At 33.3% G+C, this 16,253-nt stretch overlaps 2 pseudogenes; one reads left to right on the top strand and one right to left on the bottom strand.

Annotated features, from left to right (window-relative positions):
- Window positions 1–9,841: 9,841 nt before the first annotated feature.
- LOC149544741 (squalene monooxygenase SE1-like) lies at window positions 9,842–12,060 on the bottom strand (annotated as a pseudogene).
- Window positions 12,061–12,143: 83 nt separating this feature from the next.
- On the top strand, window positions 12,144–16,038 carry LOC149544742 (monothiol glutaredoxin-S11-like; annotated as a pseudogene).
- The last annotated feature ends 215 nt before the right edge of the window (window positions 16,039–16,253 follow it).

Consider the following 16,253-nt stretch of genomic DNA (forward strand, 5'->3'; position numbering starts at 1 on the left):
TAGACCAAAAGTGGAAATGTTGACACAAGATCTCGCACGAGAAATCTTTACAGGCCGCTCGAAGAATTTTTTTGAGCTGCACGAAGAAGTTTCTTGGATCGCATAAAATTCAGTGATAGTGGTTTAATTTCATGTGAAGAAGTTCACAGAGTCATGTGAAGACTAATGACAGCAATTTATATTGCTAAACAAATAGATTGGCAATTTCATCAAACGTCTTGATACCAGGAGGTAAATTTGAGAACCACTCCAAAGCCTAACCACCTAGGCTTCTAGGGAATAAATGCATGAGGTAGGTTTGATCATGTATAAAATCCATAGACAAAGCACCAAATTCCCACAAGTGATCTTTGGGATTAGTAGTACCAAAGTACTTAGCATATTTGGGTAGTTCTACACCTCGTGGAAAAGGTGGCATGTTTATGCTTTTGTCAAATGGAAATGAACAAAGAGTGTCCAATGTGTATGTCTTTGTGGGTTTCTAGCTTTCTCATGCATCATCTGAGCCAATTGGTCTTGCATAATTTTCAATTGTTTTTGGAGTTTAGAGGTCTCAGTTTCTTCTTCAGGTGTGACAATGGTTTCCACATTGAAATGAGAAGGTAACTTTTCTCCCTCTTGGGCAAGTTTGAGAAAGTACTTTTCTTTCTCTTCGTTGAGTAAGATTCCCATGACCTTTTGGAAGTTTTTATCTCTTCAACATTTTGCTATGTGTTTAGGGAGTATTTCCACTTCTTCCTATTCCTCATCAATGTCATGGTCTTTCTCTTTCTCTTTATCATTCCTTGGTGGTTCTTGATGTTGACTATAACTACCATGTTCAAGTTTACAATTAGTCATTATAGGAACATGTTTAGTTTCAATGTGTTGTGTTTCAAAAGATCCTCTGTAAAAAGGATCAGAAATCACATTTGGTAATACAAGATCTCTACCTATCTTAGTATCCTCTTGGTACAAAGGATTCCTAATTTGTTGCAAGTTTATGGAAAATGTTCGCTGAATTTGAGATGACCTAGTAGGTGAGGGAGATCGTGAAGATGCCTCACTAGAAGAACTAGATACAAATTGCATAATGAAAGGTAAGTGACCTCTACCATGATTACAACCCCTAGTATGACCACGTCTAAGGTTATAAGGATAAAACATGTTGCCACTTCTAGTTGCGATAGTCATAGAGGAAGACAAGAAGCTAGAACTTGGACAAGGACTACACTAAGACTGAGTCTCAAAAAAGACAAGATAATAGTAAGAATGCTATTCACTAAGGCATAAATGGTCTAATTTAAAGGCTAAGACAGCTAGAGATTATGACCAATGTGACACAAAGGATGAAAAGCATTAAGACGAGGACCAAAAATAACTTATGAGACGAGACTAGTCAAAGTGTAAGATACAAGCCCTCACCAAAGCAAAGTGTCACTGTTTCAGGATTGTTCATGGACAAAAAGTGACAAATGAATGCAAAAAAAGGGCAGTGTGTAGGCTAAAAATAGCCAAAATAGACCAAAAGTGGAAATGTTGACACAAGATCTCATACGAGAAATCTTTACAGGCCGCTCGAAGAAGTTTTTTGAGCCACACGAAGATGTTTCTTGGATCGCACAAAATTCAGTGACAGTGGTTTAATTTCATGTGAAGAAGTTCATAGAGTCACGTGAAGACTAATGACAACAATTTAATTTTGTGCAAGAAAAAAATGATTTTTCAAGAGGACAATATGATTTCGCGCGAGACTGAAAAAGTTTTTGCGCGAGAAGGCAAACCAGTTTTGGAACAACGATTGAATTTGACAAGATTTATGGACTTTTCAGATAGAGTAGATAGATTTATTAAAAAAATCTTATTGGATAGGTACCAAGGTTGACCGAGTAAGATGTTTGGACAAAGTTTTCAAGTTTTCAATCCAGACAAAGTGTTTAACAAGATAGTGGGAAGCGAGCAGTAGTTGAAAATAGTCTTGTCGAGCACAAAGCAACTCGATAGGATAAGGAAGTCTTGACCTTTGTTTGTTGTAAATGGTTTGGAATTTTTTGACGACTCAATAAAAAACACACTTTATCCCTAGAAAGAAAAATTGGTAGAGAAGGCAAAATCTTTGTCCCACATCTTATGTGCATGCTTGTACCCCACACAACCATGTCACCCCCTAGAGGGTGCCCTTGTTTTTGGTATATTTGTAGGACTAAATAATATATGGTGAACGAGTGCCCTTGTGGTAGGGGATGAGTGCATATACCACCTTCAAACATCTAGTAGCATGCCTATGGTGAGTTCTATAGGAGAGATTCTTCCCCCTCCTTGCACAAAGATTATGCCTCCTTTTGGAGGTGAACCAGGTGGCTTCTAACTAAGAGGGTTTTACTTGGCTTCTGTTTGAATTAATCTTCGGTGGCTCCATAAGCAGAGTTGAGGCCAGCAGTCCACACTAGCATCTAAAAGTTAACACTACTTGCTTAACAAGCCAGGGGCCGACACTGACTAGTGCATAGATAGAGCTTCCCCTTGATATGCGATATCAAGAATTAAGGGGAAGAAATTAATTCATCTTTGGAGTCTTTCACTCTATAAAGCATCTTGATTATAGTGAGTTGGAATCTTCGATGAAAGGAGTGTGCTCACTTGGGTCATTCTTGGAGGTTGGATCACTTTGGTAGGCCCTCTAAAGGATTGACACAGACTGGTGGTTTAGATCTAAGGATCAGAGTTTTTGATTTCCCTCAAGGGGAAAGAGCATAATCCTCTACCTTATTTCCTCACCCAAACATGCAAGACAAATTAATTATCGACTTGGCTTAATCAATCCAAACTCATTCTTCCTTAAAGATTTTGATTCCCTTAAAGGAAATCATTGTCTTATCATAGAAGAGAACAAGCTTTGGAGAACCACCAAGCTACTTGCCCTCTTCAAAATTCCATCTTTCGAAAGTGTCTAGGTTTTTAATTCACTCTTGGTCCTGACCTCCAAGAAGTGAAGAGTATATTCTCCTATTCTTTCGTCTTGCACCATAGGAAGTTCACTAGCCCCTAATTAGACTAGTTTTGAAAGTAGGAAAAGAAGACACACATTGTTTTGTGGGTTTGAAATATGGTCTTTGACAAGCATATCTTCGACAAGCATCTTGTAAACAAATAGTTAGTCTATTTTCGAGTGGATTTTAGAAGGAGTCTTCAGCTAACATCCTGCAAACAATAGTTAAGCTATAAGAAATACAAAGGAATAGATCAAAATGAGCACATTAGTGAAATCAAACAATCTAAAGATTGAAAAAATAACACTTAGATCTGAAACTGTTGTCACAAGATTTCTTGCGAAATCTCTGTTAGAGCCACACAAAATTGTTTTACGGCTTGCGCAAAGAAACAAGTGCCACACGAAGTTTCATGTGCTCAGGAAGTTTCTTTCATGATACAAAAAGAATCGTCACACGAAAATTTTGGATTGTCACGCAAAAATGAATAGTCTTGCATGAAGATTCTTGAATTTGTACAGAACAGTACGAATAGAGAACACAAAAATGATTAAAAAAATATAGAAAGAGGCCAGAAAAGTTGATTTTCTTAGTTCCACGGTGGGCGCCAAAAATGTATATGTGGAATGTGGCCTTATGCTTCTAACACAGACTTCAACGTGGTCCTTATTTGTAGATTCATCCCAGAATGAACATTGTATTGTTCATCCGAAAATTAGCCAGCAAGGCGACTTGTTGACTTCTATCTAAAGGGATTTTGCTTGTTAGATATCCTCAGATTTGAGGTGTTAAGCAACCAAACCCTCTAAGAATGAAGGATTTAAGAAATGAAATTAATCTATATGATTGTGCAGATTAATCTAGAATGAGAAATGTATTCTAATCTAGGAACAATTGAAACAAAACTAGATTAACCTATGCATATTAAGCTAAATGAATTTAAACTAAGAATGCAAGATGTATGCAAAAATGTGAGAAAATGTGAGTATGAATTTCAACAGAAATTCAATGCAAATTCTAATTCTTTTTTTCAAAAATGAAGAGATGAGGGTCTCTTAAATAGACTTTCTTGGAATCCATCAATGGTTGAGATTGATTTCAATCAACAGTCAGGATTGAAGATGAAGTTCAGTCATAAAGGAAGATTCCCAAATTAAAGGGAGTTAAATAACTCAGATTTGAGTGTAAGAGTCAGTCAACTCAGATAGATTTTAGTGTCAGAGTAAGTGATCCGAGAAATTTTCAATTTGATCATTAGTGAACTAGGAATTTCCCTTTTTTGAACTGAAGAGAGATTTTGGAGAGATATTTAATTTAATAAAATGAGATATGCTCTCATAAATATATTTTCTTAATAATTAAATAATTCTATTTAATTAATTAGAGACACTTTTCTTAATTAATTAAATAACTTCATTTAATTAATTAGGAATGACTTCTCATTTAATTAAAAAAACTTTTCTTAATTAATTAGATGTAGCTTCTCCATTTAATTAAATAATTTTATTCAATTAATTAAAAATAGGTGTATTTATTAAATTAAATAAATTTAATTCCACCGTACATTAGCATTAGGAGATAATTTAATTTAATTAAAGTATAAATACTTAATAATTAAATTAAATCTTAATCAATAGGTTTAATGTGACTAATGCGAGTCAATACTATAGGAATTAAATAAATAGTCTGATTAATGCAGATTTAGGTTTTCTGCATTTGACAATTAAGTCAAGTAGCGAATAGCAGAATAAGAATTGCCTAGTGAAATAGGACTTTAGAATTGATCAGAAATATACTAGAATTGGTGATCATGGCAATAAGCCAATTTTGGGGTATTACAGTTTGCACATTATAATTTTTGGTTTCTTCAACTTAGAAAAACCTCTAAATTTTTTCACATTACTGATGCTAATCAGATTATCAAAGTTAACATGACATAGTCTCTTGTGCCAAAGCCATACATCATCAAATTTTGCAATAAGACAAGTAGCATCTTCTATATCCAAATAGAATAGATTACTCCTAGTTTGATCACTATTTCCAATCAAGCTTACATTTCTGTTATATATCTTGGTTGATTTGTTCTCAAACTCAACTTTGCACCCCAAATTACTCAATTGTGACATACTTAACAAGTTATAAATTAATCCTTCAACATAATAAGCATTGTCACATGAAATATTGTCTCTGAGTTTGATGGACCCTTTTCCTTTTATTAAACATGGTGCATCATTACCAAATCTTACACTATTTCCATCATAACAAGTTAAAATAATGAACTTACTTTTGTCTCCAGTCATGTGATGTGAGCATTCATTGTGAATGATCCATTTGTTATTCTTGTTTACACAAGTCATAAGTGTAGTAGCCTCATCCTCATCTAATTCATCCTTCAACATATACCACTTCATCATCATTTTCATCAAAGTTCTATTCATCAGCAATGTAGCATGACTTCTTGCCTTTATCTTTGTAGTCTCTTTCATCATCTTCTCTTCTATTTTTGTGCTTGTTCCCTTCTTTGAAGTTCTTCTTCTATATGCATCTTGCTGCAATATGGCCAACTTCATTATAATTAAAACAAATGATAGGCATCTTACCTTTGAATTTACCTTTTCCTCTATGAAATCTTCTTGCCAACAATGCTTCCAATTGTTCAATGTCTTCCTCGTTTGTACTATTATCACTAGATGCATATTTTATCTTTCTTTTCTTCTTCTTTGGCTTTACCTCCTCAAAATCCTTCAGTAGTAAATTTTTTTTGAAAGTTGATTCAATACTCCCTAGTCTATAGTTGTCAAAATTAGATAACTCAAAAGCAGTGAGTCTCGCTACCAAGCCTTCAAGGGTTAGATCATTTCTTGGCATACATCTTAACTCTTGGATTTTAGACACTCTAATGACATACACTAGAAACAATGTTCTCAGGACTTTACTTAGCATAATATCATCATCTATTTTACTAGTGGCACCCTTTATTGCACTGACAACTTCTTTTATTCTAGCAACATATTGAGCAATGTTTTCACCTTCTTCCATTCTCATGTCATCAAACTTACCTTTGAGGCTCTCTAACTTGTCTCTTTAAACATTTTTGTCTCCTCCATAGATGGTTTCTAGGGTATCCCACATCGAATTTTCACTCTTAAGGTCTTTGATATCATCAAACTCAGCATAGCTTAGGGCAAAGGCAATCTCCAACATAACCTGATTGTGCTCCTTCTTTTTCTTAAAATCTTCAGTAGTTAGGGCTCCCGCAAGATCAACATGTGCTATTGAAATGCAAGATTGTGCATAATCTCCAAGTCCTCCATGGTTTAGCTTCATCAAAATTTTCCATGTAGGAAAGTTATTTTTGTTTAGCATGGGTGCCTCTCTTTTTGACATCTTGATCTTTATGCTTTTAGTACCATGAAACTAATCCTCTTAAGCAACTATGCTCTAATATCAATTGTTGGAATTCTTCTAGGATAACTGGGGGGGGGGGGGGGGGGGATGAATTAGTTGTCCAAGGTCTTGATGTACAAAATAAAACTTTTCACAATTTAGTGAATCCTTAAAACTTTCTCAACCATGCATACATTCAATTTGTATCAACCAAAACTAATATGTTAATATAATATTAATATGCAGAAATGTAAAACATAAAATACAACATAATTATTAGTACACTTGACACAATGATTTAATGTGGAAACCCAATTTGGAAAAAAATCATCAGTAACATGCTATTCCTTTTTCACTCTTTTGAAGTGATGCCCCATTAAAGGCCAACCATATTAAAGGTTACAACACACATTGTTAAATGTGACCTAGTTAAAGGATTTCAATCACCCTATTAAAAGTGAGACTTGTTAGAAGACTTTAGGCCATTCACTTAGAATGCCACCCTATTAAAGGATTTTCAATGACTATTAATTCAACCTTTCTTTAAAGGATTTACCCTAATATAATACAATTTTTAGAAAGTAATAGTAGAGATTTGGTCTAATACAACTTACAACCTTACTTGCAGATTAAAAATCACTATTTAGTCCTCAACTCTGCTTGGCTTCTAATCTTTGTAGCTATGATAGCTTGTTCACGCTTCAAGAATTCATCCTCTTTAAGCCTTCTTTCTTAGCTCACCATTGTAGACTTCTTCTCATGGGTCACTTGATGAAGAAAACCCTCTTCCTTCTCCTTGTCAGATATTTTGCATCCAAAACTCTCTAACCTTCATCCAACTTTTCTTCATGATCAAACATCCCTACATATAGGGAATTATAACTCTTTTCCTACTCATTATCCATCTCAAAATTTAGGGTTTTTGATGGATTAGGTAAGATACATTATATCTACCCCATATCTTGTCTTTTCTAGAAACTTTTCTTAGAAGCCATTTGAATTCACCTCCAAAATGGCTTAGATAAGATTCTATGCATCTAGCTCATCAATCTTATCTTCCTTCTAATTTATATGTTCCAAGAAAATAAACTTGTTAGCTTTTATTTGGAAAATCTTCAATCTTTTGATAATGTCATAGCTTGATATTATCAATTTACTGATGCTCGACACATACTGTGTTACTCAACATCTATTATAAAATCACTCAGCATGAACTAGATTTTAATGGTGCTCAACATCAACTAAAAATCACTTTCACTTAGCTCCAACTAACTTTTTTCTCAGCTTTCACTAACTTTTCTGAACACCTTCTATCAACTTGGTCAAGCTTAGCAAATGAACTTTGTCCAACCTTTTCCTTTTAAACTTTCTAGGTGTAGAAAATCATTTTGTAACCTCAAAGTATATCATCAATACATTATGTTATCACTTTCTTAATTGATTCTTGCACTTCAATACATAATCATAACTCAACTTTTCCTCTTGGTACTTTTGTTACATCTTTTTGATCAAATCCTCCTCATCAATCAACTAAGTCATAATGCTTAAAACATATAAGCAATTGTCTTACTAGTATGTAGCAAGTTTGACATCAATGACAAGATAATGATTGAAATCACTTCATCAATAGTTCTCTTACTCAAATGATCCTTTCAATCATATATCAACAAGGAAAAGTAAAATACAAAAAATAGGAAATGTTTATAGTCCAAAGCTTTAATTTGTTTACACTTTACAAGGCATTGTAAGTGACTTCAATAGAATTAAAGGGTATAGTCCAAGAAGATTAATGACACAAAAATTTACAAAGCTTAAACATACAAAGACTAAATTTACAAATATTTAGGTTGCCATTGGTCACCTTATTTTATGACCCTAACTACAAAGCTATTATATTGCTACATAATATATGTAAAATACATGAGGATACAAGCTCCAACTTCACCTTCTAAATCAAGATGAATAATTAAAATTTACATTAGGGCTTGCATATGATAAAAACCAATCACAAGTTCTAGTAAAAAATTCTGAACTCCAATAGATTACATAGTATATATTTGCATCTTCTCTATTTTCTTTTCATATTCAGATATTAACTTGCACTTCTAAGAATATGTGTATAGATTATAAAAGTGCCTATATTCAAGTTTTCATGTGATATGACTCCACAGAAAGGAAATTAGAAAGTTCAAAAGTTTTGTTTGGTAGTTGCTCTATTTCCTCCAGTGTTGAAGAAGTTCTTCAAGATGTCTGCAATTTCTCAAAAGATTGTATTTTACTTGTAGCCTTAGGATCAAACTTAGGATTGATTTGACCAATTTAGTAAGTAAAATAGTAATCAGCTATCAAACATGTTTATTGAAAATCAACTGCAAGTTTTACATTATCCAAAAAACACTCGTCAAAGATCAACTTTCTCACTTTAACTCCAATTTCAAGATGATGATCATCCCCAAGATGCATGTATCACTAATTTGATTGATTAAACTATTCTTTGTTGCACTTAATTCATTAAAGAGATCATATGGCTTTGTATTCCTTTATTCAAGATTTAACATGGAAGATTCATTCAAGCCAACTCACAAGCCTTATGGCTCTCTCATCACATAATCTTTGTATAGATAGTTATTCCTACAAGATAGTCTCAAGCATCGTTGTAGTAAACTCAATCACCATCACCACATAGGAACAACATTAGAGCAACTGAAAAATGTCGTGAACATTTTTTTCTTAAACTTTTGAATATTACAAGTGGATATCATTGTCCTAGCCCACCTACCACTTTACTTATGCCTCCTCCAAAGCCTTAGTTTCCATTTCAAGAGTTCAACAAACAATTTTCAGCTCCAAATCATTCTCATTGAAATTGGCCAATGCTTGCATCTTCCTATGCTTATGAGCCTACTATAGTCAAATTATGTACAATAGTCATTTGTGCTTCCTGCCAGTGTATTTTATCTATTCTCTAAGTGCTTATTAGTTAAAAATTGCATTTATAAGTATTTATTTAATTTTGAAATGGTATTGAAGGGGCATTTTAAAGAAGGATGAAAGAAAGGTTGCATTGAATTGAGAAATGCTTCTTCAAAAGTTTTGCTAGTCAAGAAGGCAAGATAATAAGAAAAATTAGGTATTAGACTTTAAATATAATAATGAAATTATGTATTTATCCAAGAAATTATACAGTAGTAGATAATATTCACAAGAAACTCTTTTAGGAAATGCCATTGGTTTTTTTGGGGGATTATAGACATGCAACATTTCATATCCAATCAAAAAATGGTTAAATAGAAAATCCTAATTAAAATATTAGCCAAATTTCTAGTTTGTATCTTTTAAGAAAGGAACTCAATTTTAAGAAATTTGAAGTAAGAAATTCAAATAACCTTTTTTTGATCAGAGAATGCATGCTTAAATTGTAAGAATTAATGAGCTCATAAAATCATGACAAAAATTAGGCAGACTCCAAGCCATAATTGTTATGGTTAAGGAAAAGGTAACAATAGTTGACCAACACCATATACATCCATTACAAAGAAATGTACAGCCAAGCTCAATAGTCATGGATTGAGGCCAGACAGTAGGGCCATAGGTCTAGTTGAAAACACACCTCCCAAAATTAAATAGCCAAAAAAAGCTTGTTGCATCTCTTTCATTCCCTAATCCGATGAAGCACAGAAGACCTTGTATAGTGCACTTGCCAAAGTATTTAAAGTTGATGCAATAGGCTACATAAATATAATGAGAATTTTCTAAAATTAGTAACAAATGATAGAAAGAAAGGATATTTATGTAGAGAATAAATCTAGATGTAGGAGTAGCTTAATTAAAAGCTCATAGCCTTAAATGATACCATTAGACTAACAAATTTTTAGTATTTATGAAAGTTCAATAGAATTTTATTGTAGGACTAATTATTCTTACTATTTGAATGGACAAAATTGCTCCAGCTATTACAAGTAGATACCTTGCAAAGAGTGTAAAATGATTCCACATATTGATAGAGCACTAAGGCACTATGAAGATTATGAAGAGGTTTAAAAAGCCTTTTAAGAATGACAATGTCAAATAATGCAACTATCATTCCTCCACTAGTTAATGGATGCCTCATATTGAAAGTGCCCCATAGTAGAATCGCTCCAGGCCTAGGCAATGGTGAGGTTGGCATGATCTTGTTTGGCATGGTTCATATATTCCCACTTTCATTAGCAGCTATGAATGGTGTTTGCAGTTGCTCTAGTAGCTAATACATTGCAAAAAAAAATTAGAGAATTCTCATGCAAAAAATCTCACCATCTTTAAGAAAGAATACTTAATAAAAATAGGTTATGTAAATTATTTTGTCCATTTTAATATCTAGTGTATCCAAATAAATACAAAGCCAATCTTGACACACAAGGAATTATGTCTAGCTTCTATCCAATACCTAAGGAGCCATCACAATTTGTAAATACTTTGCCATTTCACCACTGGCAATAGATGGAACCTTTTGCCCTTGTACATCAACTAAGCAATAAACCTTTGTGTTGCTAATAGGATAGAACAAAATGGGAGAAGGGTCTACTAATATGACATGTCCATGATTAAGAAATGGAAGCTCACAATTTTCTACTAACAAAACATGAAGGAACATCTACCTGCATATAAATACAGTGAAAATATTGGTTATAATAAGTGCATGGTCTAAAGCTCAACATAAAAGGAAGGCCTACTTTTTACCAAAATGAAAAAAAATGTTCTTAAATTTTCATATATAAGGCATAAGTTCTCATTATAAAATAAGGCTTTACTTCTTGTAACTATATGGAAACTTTGAATTGAGAACAACATAGTCATATCCATATGATACAACTCTACTATTGAACTAGTTTTTTGAAACTCTCACTCCCTCCCTCTCTTCCTTTGATGTTAGAAAGAATAATGTAACACTTTCATCTTTTATCTTCAATTCAACTAAATTCTAGGAATGAGAGAAATGTCCACAAAAATGTGTTTATGTTTGCTTGGTTTATGTGCTCTCAAAGAAATTATTAGCATGTTACATATGACCAAGAAAAATTAAGCAAGTTTGAATGAAATGATTTTTTGTGCATGTGAGAATATGATGTTGAACTATATAATCCTAATCATTTCTTATGATAGACAAAATTTTATGTAAAAGAGGATATGGAGCTTAGCTAGCTATTCTAATCATGGTGAATACCTACATATGTATCATGCTACCATCAATAGAAAGAATCTAAAAATATTTAAGAACTTTTAGTCATAAGCTTTATTGATATTGTTAAAAATTAATCTAAATTTTTTTATTAGTTAAACATCTATTTGATAATAGGGGTGTGTAAGAAAATTCAGTTTGTTTGATGTGTTTGATATATATTTCGTTTAGAGCTAGTAGGCTGTAAAAATTGGCATTGCGTTGAGGGTTGCATAAGCATATTTCAACATCTATTGTTTTATGCTTTATTAGAATTTTGTATGTGCATTTCAGTTAAAATGTGGATTGCAAATTAAATTAAAATGTGGGGAAATTTTTAAAAAAGAGATTTAAAAATCAGAACTTTTCTCATGTATAAATTAAATTTCATCATGAGTTTTGTGTTGATATAAATTGCTTATTTAGTTTTTTCTACATTGATATCCACAACAAGACCATTTCACACTGTATATGTATAAGACAATGTGAAACCTTTTTTAGATGCATTTTTACCAAGGTTTCTAGTTTACATCTAGAATTGGTAAGATAGATTTTGTTACTATGATATCAATGATAATGAATCCAAAATAATGTTCCTATGTTTGAGAGTGGTGCTTAGAAAAATTAGGCCTTCACCACTGTTGTTGCATGTTTTGTTTATCTCTAATTTTCTTTCCCATTTATCAAGTTATGAGTGTTTTATTGGAGTTTCAACACCCTAATACATGCTAATATTTGTAGGATGGGAAGGTTGTAGATACACTAGAGGGTGCAAATCCATTACAATTGGCCAACAAAGTGGCCAAGGTGTCTAGTTCCATAGACATTGCTGAGATAGCTAGTCTTACTAGTCTTAGAATGTCTACTAGTTGAATGGTTATTGAGATAGTGAAACAAATATATAAGTCACCTCAGACTACTAAAACTGATATAGAGTTTGGTGATTCAATTAAGAGAAAAATACAACAACTTGTGAACTCTGAACTAGTCATGTTGTTTACGAAAGGGACACCCAAGTAGCTACGATGTGGATTTAGAAGAAAGGTTGTGGATGTTTTGAAAATAGAGAGTGTGGAATATGGTAGCTTTGACATTCTAAGTTATGAACAAGTGTAGGAGGGCATGAAGGCATTATCCAACTGGCCAACCTGAGTGGTGCTAGAGCACCTCACACAACCAATTTGGAGGAGACTATGCAAAGTCTCAAGACCTTCAAAGCAAATTTGGAGGATGGAAGGAACAATCAAGGTCAACAAATCAATTAGAGGATCCTAGCACCTATCATGACTTTCAAATAGTATAATACATTAGCATATTTACAATGTCCACAAAGGACTACTTTCCATTTTGTAATGTCCCCTTATGGACTAAGAACTTGATTTTTATGGACTAATGATGTCCAAGTTTTAAATTTTTTTTAAGAAGTCTAGGAGGGGTATTAGGAAACTAGGTGAAAGGCTTTAATAATGAGACAGGCTCTAATTTTTAATAAAGCCATTTTATGTTTAATTCAATTTTTTAAATCATAACGGCTACTTTAGGAAGTTAGAGGGAATTTATAATTTTTTATTGTTTTAAGACTAAAATGTTCAACTCCACAATGAAATTTGGCTGAATCAGTTATGAGAATTTAGTCAGAGAGTCTTATGTATCTCTGTTACCACAGAGAAGGGTGGGGGTGAGTGCATGCGGACTAGAATAGTAACAAATATAAAACTCTTTATTTCCTACAATTCCTTCATTCTTAAAAAGTCTCAATTTGATTAATTCAATGTGATATTAAAGTGTTAGGTTTTATTATTTGAAATTAACTATTTTGAATAAAGTTTACATTATTTTGAGTTGTTGTTGCACCAGTCACTATTTTACCAATCATTTTTTTGGTTTAAACTTGTTATTGCAGTAGGGGTTAAGGGTAACGTGTACCTTTCCATGAGTATGATGGCCTAATACTCATGGGATGAGTTAATCCAACTTTTATTATGTAATAATAATTGTGCATATGCAGGATTGAGTGGGATTTGAGTGATCATAGCCCGAGAATAGTGAGAAAAAACATTGAAAATGCATGCTCAAGTATAGCAATAAGAATTATACCTAAATAAGGGACCTATTTTGTGATAGGGAGCATTGTAAAATGTTCATTTAATGGTGTATCCATCATCAATTTGTATCATAAGTGTGGAAAACCAAAAGATTGGGGAAGCCTTAGATTACAAGGGTTTGAGGGCACAATTTGGGGATTTCTAGGTTGAAGAGTGTTGGAGTCTAATTCCTTTTGGAATTAAGCATTTTAAGACATAATAAAATAATTTCCAAGAATTGGGGTTGATAGGAGATCATTAAGGGGTACTTCTTTTGTAAATTGGGTCATTTTTATGCATTAAGACATGGAATTAGTGTTGAACAGGTGTGTTAGTACAAAGTAACTATATGAAAATCTTTGATATGTTTTAGAAAATTGAGAAGGGTACCCATAAATACCATTACCTTGTCTGGTGTCTTGGAAAATGTCTGAGTTATCTAGGTTTTTGTTTTGTTGTTATTCTACTAAACAACCTATTAGGCTTTTTGAATAGTCTGATGAAGAGTTGTGTAGATTGGGAGTATTTGAATTGAATTGGAACCTTAAAACCATTGATTTTAGGTGTTTTAAATTCTATAAAACTAAATCCTTGAAGATAGTCTTGAAAAATCAGATCCTTGAAGTACTTGATATGATTGATAGGCTAGAGTGCATAAACCTCTAAAATTTGTAACTCACATTATGTTTTGAATAGCTACCACATTTCTACTACATCAATGATCTTCTTGGAGACTAATATATCACCCTTGAACTATGTGAAAGTGGGGAGCTAAAACAAATATTTAAAGACCATGGCTTGCTCTTAATTGCTCATGAGTCTAGTGAATTAATTGCAAAAGCTACTTCTGTTGAACCGAAACCTGATACTGCTATCTTAGAGTCTAATAATGGTGGTATAGTGGACACAACTAGTATAAGTGACTCATTAAGTTCTCAGCTAGCAAACATCATTAATTTCAACCCGATTATGTTATTTATAAAGGGCACTCTTGAAGAGCCATATTGTGGTTTTAGTCAAAAGTCAGTTGAAATTCTTAGAGAGGAAGGGCTAGAATTTGGGAGCTTCAACATTCTGACTGATGAAGAGGTAAGGCAAGGTCTTAAAACATATTCTAACTAGTCTAGCTATCCAAAATTCTACGTAAAAGGTGAGCTTATTGGTGGATCAGATATCATGATAGAAATACACAAAAGTGGAGAGCTGAAAAACATTGCCTTAGAAAAAGGAGTGCTACCCAAAGAGTCACTCAATGATTGGTTGAAAAAACTATTTAATTATTCTCCTCTCATTCTCTTTATGAAATGCACACCTAATGCCCCTCGATGTGGCTTTAGCTCAGAGGTTTTGATGCAGGAGCATCTAGAGGTATAAGGGCAATCCTGTGTCACCCAAAAAAATATACTTAGACTTAGTTTCTATTTCATGTGTTTTCATTTTTGGATACCCATTTAGGTCAAATAAAGGTTCCAACTCTCACAGTTCCACTATCAGTGTGTTTGAAAATCTTGAAAAAATAGGAGCATGTAATTGGGCCATAATTTTGGTAAACTAGAAGGTGTAAATTGGCCAGATGAATGTAATCGTGATTTAGAGCATTCCAAAAAAAGAATCAAGTTAATAGGCCACATGGTTTGAAAGTTATTGTAGTTTTTCGAGTTTTGGAGACCTCCTAAGAATGCTTCAAAGTAAGGTTAGGGGCATTAAATGACCTCGAAAAGGGTCAAAAAATGAGGGATGAGAGAAGCTGGTCCATAGGGCTATAGAGCGCTTCAAGAGCTTTCCAAAAATGTAAATGGTTCGTCAATCAAAGCTACTGTTCAAAAGTTATGCCTCCCAAAAGTTTGGTTACCGTTTCTGGATTTTTCTAGATTTGCACCGACTTCTACCGCAGCTTCCAGAACCTATGATTCAGTCGGTGGGTACCTACTAGCACTTTCCAGAATGTACTCCTAGTCCTTAACCCTCTGGGGTCTATTTAAGGAGATTTCTGGCATTGTAAAAGGCAGTTCAGAGTGGAGTTTGAGAAGAGGTACTGAAAGGAGAAATTATCTCCAGATTTATGCTATTGTAAGCCCTTAGGGCATGTTTTGAAGTTTATTTTCTTAGTACTATTTGTACTAGCTTATTTTCTCAGTTAATATAATTTCCCCTTTTCTATTATGTCCATTCTGTTCTTGGGTTGTGTCCCAATCAGGTTTTAAATGCTTTGAATGAAGAGGGTTTAGACTTTGGTCATTTTGACATTTTGAGTGATGAAGAAGTTAGAGAAGGCCTGAAGACTTATTCTAATTGGCCAAGATTTCCATAGTTATATCACAAAGGTGAGCTTATTGGGGAATGTGACATTGTTCTAGAAATGCACAAGGTAGGAGAGCTAAAATCATCCTTGATAGAATAGAACCAATATGTAAAAGGGGATAAAGATTCTAAACACAAGCTTATCTAGTTTTTGGCTTTTGGCTTTTTGGTACTATTGTATGGCTTCATCCTTTATTAGGTTTGATAGAGAGAGTAGGATTCTGTGAATGGTGACTCAATTTTTTGAATTGTTAAAGGAAGTTTATACTATTTAACTCATCTCAACAACTTTTACAACTCTTTGTTGCATCTATA

The sequence above is a fragment of the Cupressus sempervirens genome, chromosome 8 (genome assembly GCF_028749045.1).
Source record: "Cupressus sempervirens isolate cs-2001-9-10 chromosome 8, ASM2874904v1, whole genome shotgun sequence".
Taxonomy (NCBI): Eukaryota; Viridiplantae; Streptophyta; class Pinopsida; order Cupressales; family Cupressaceae; genus Cupressus; species Cupressus sempervirens.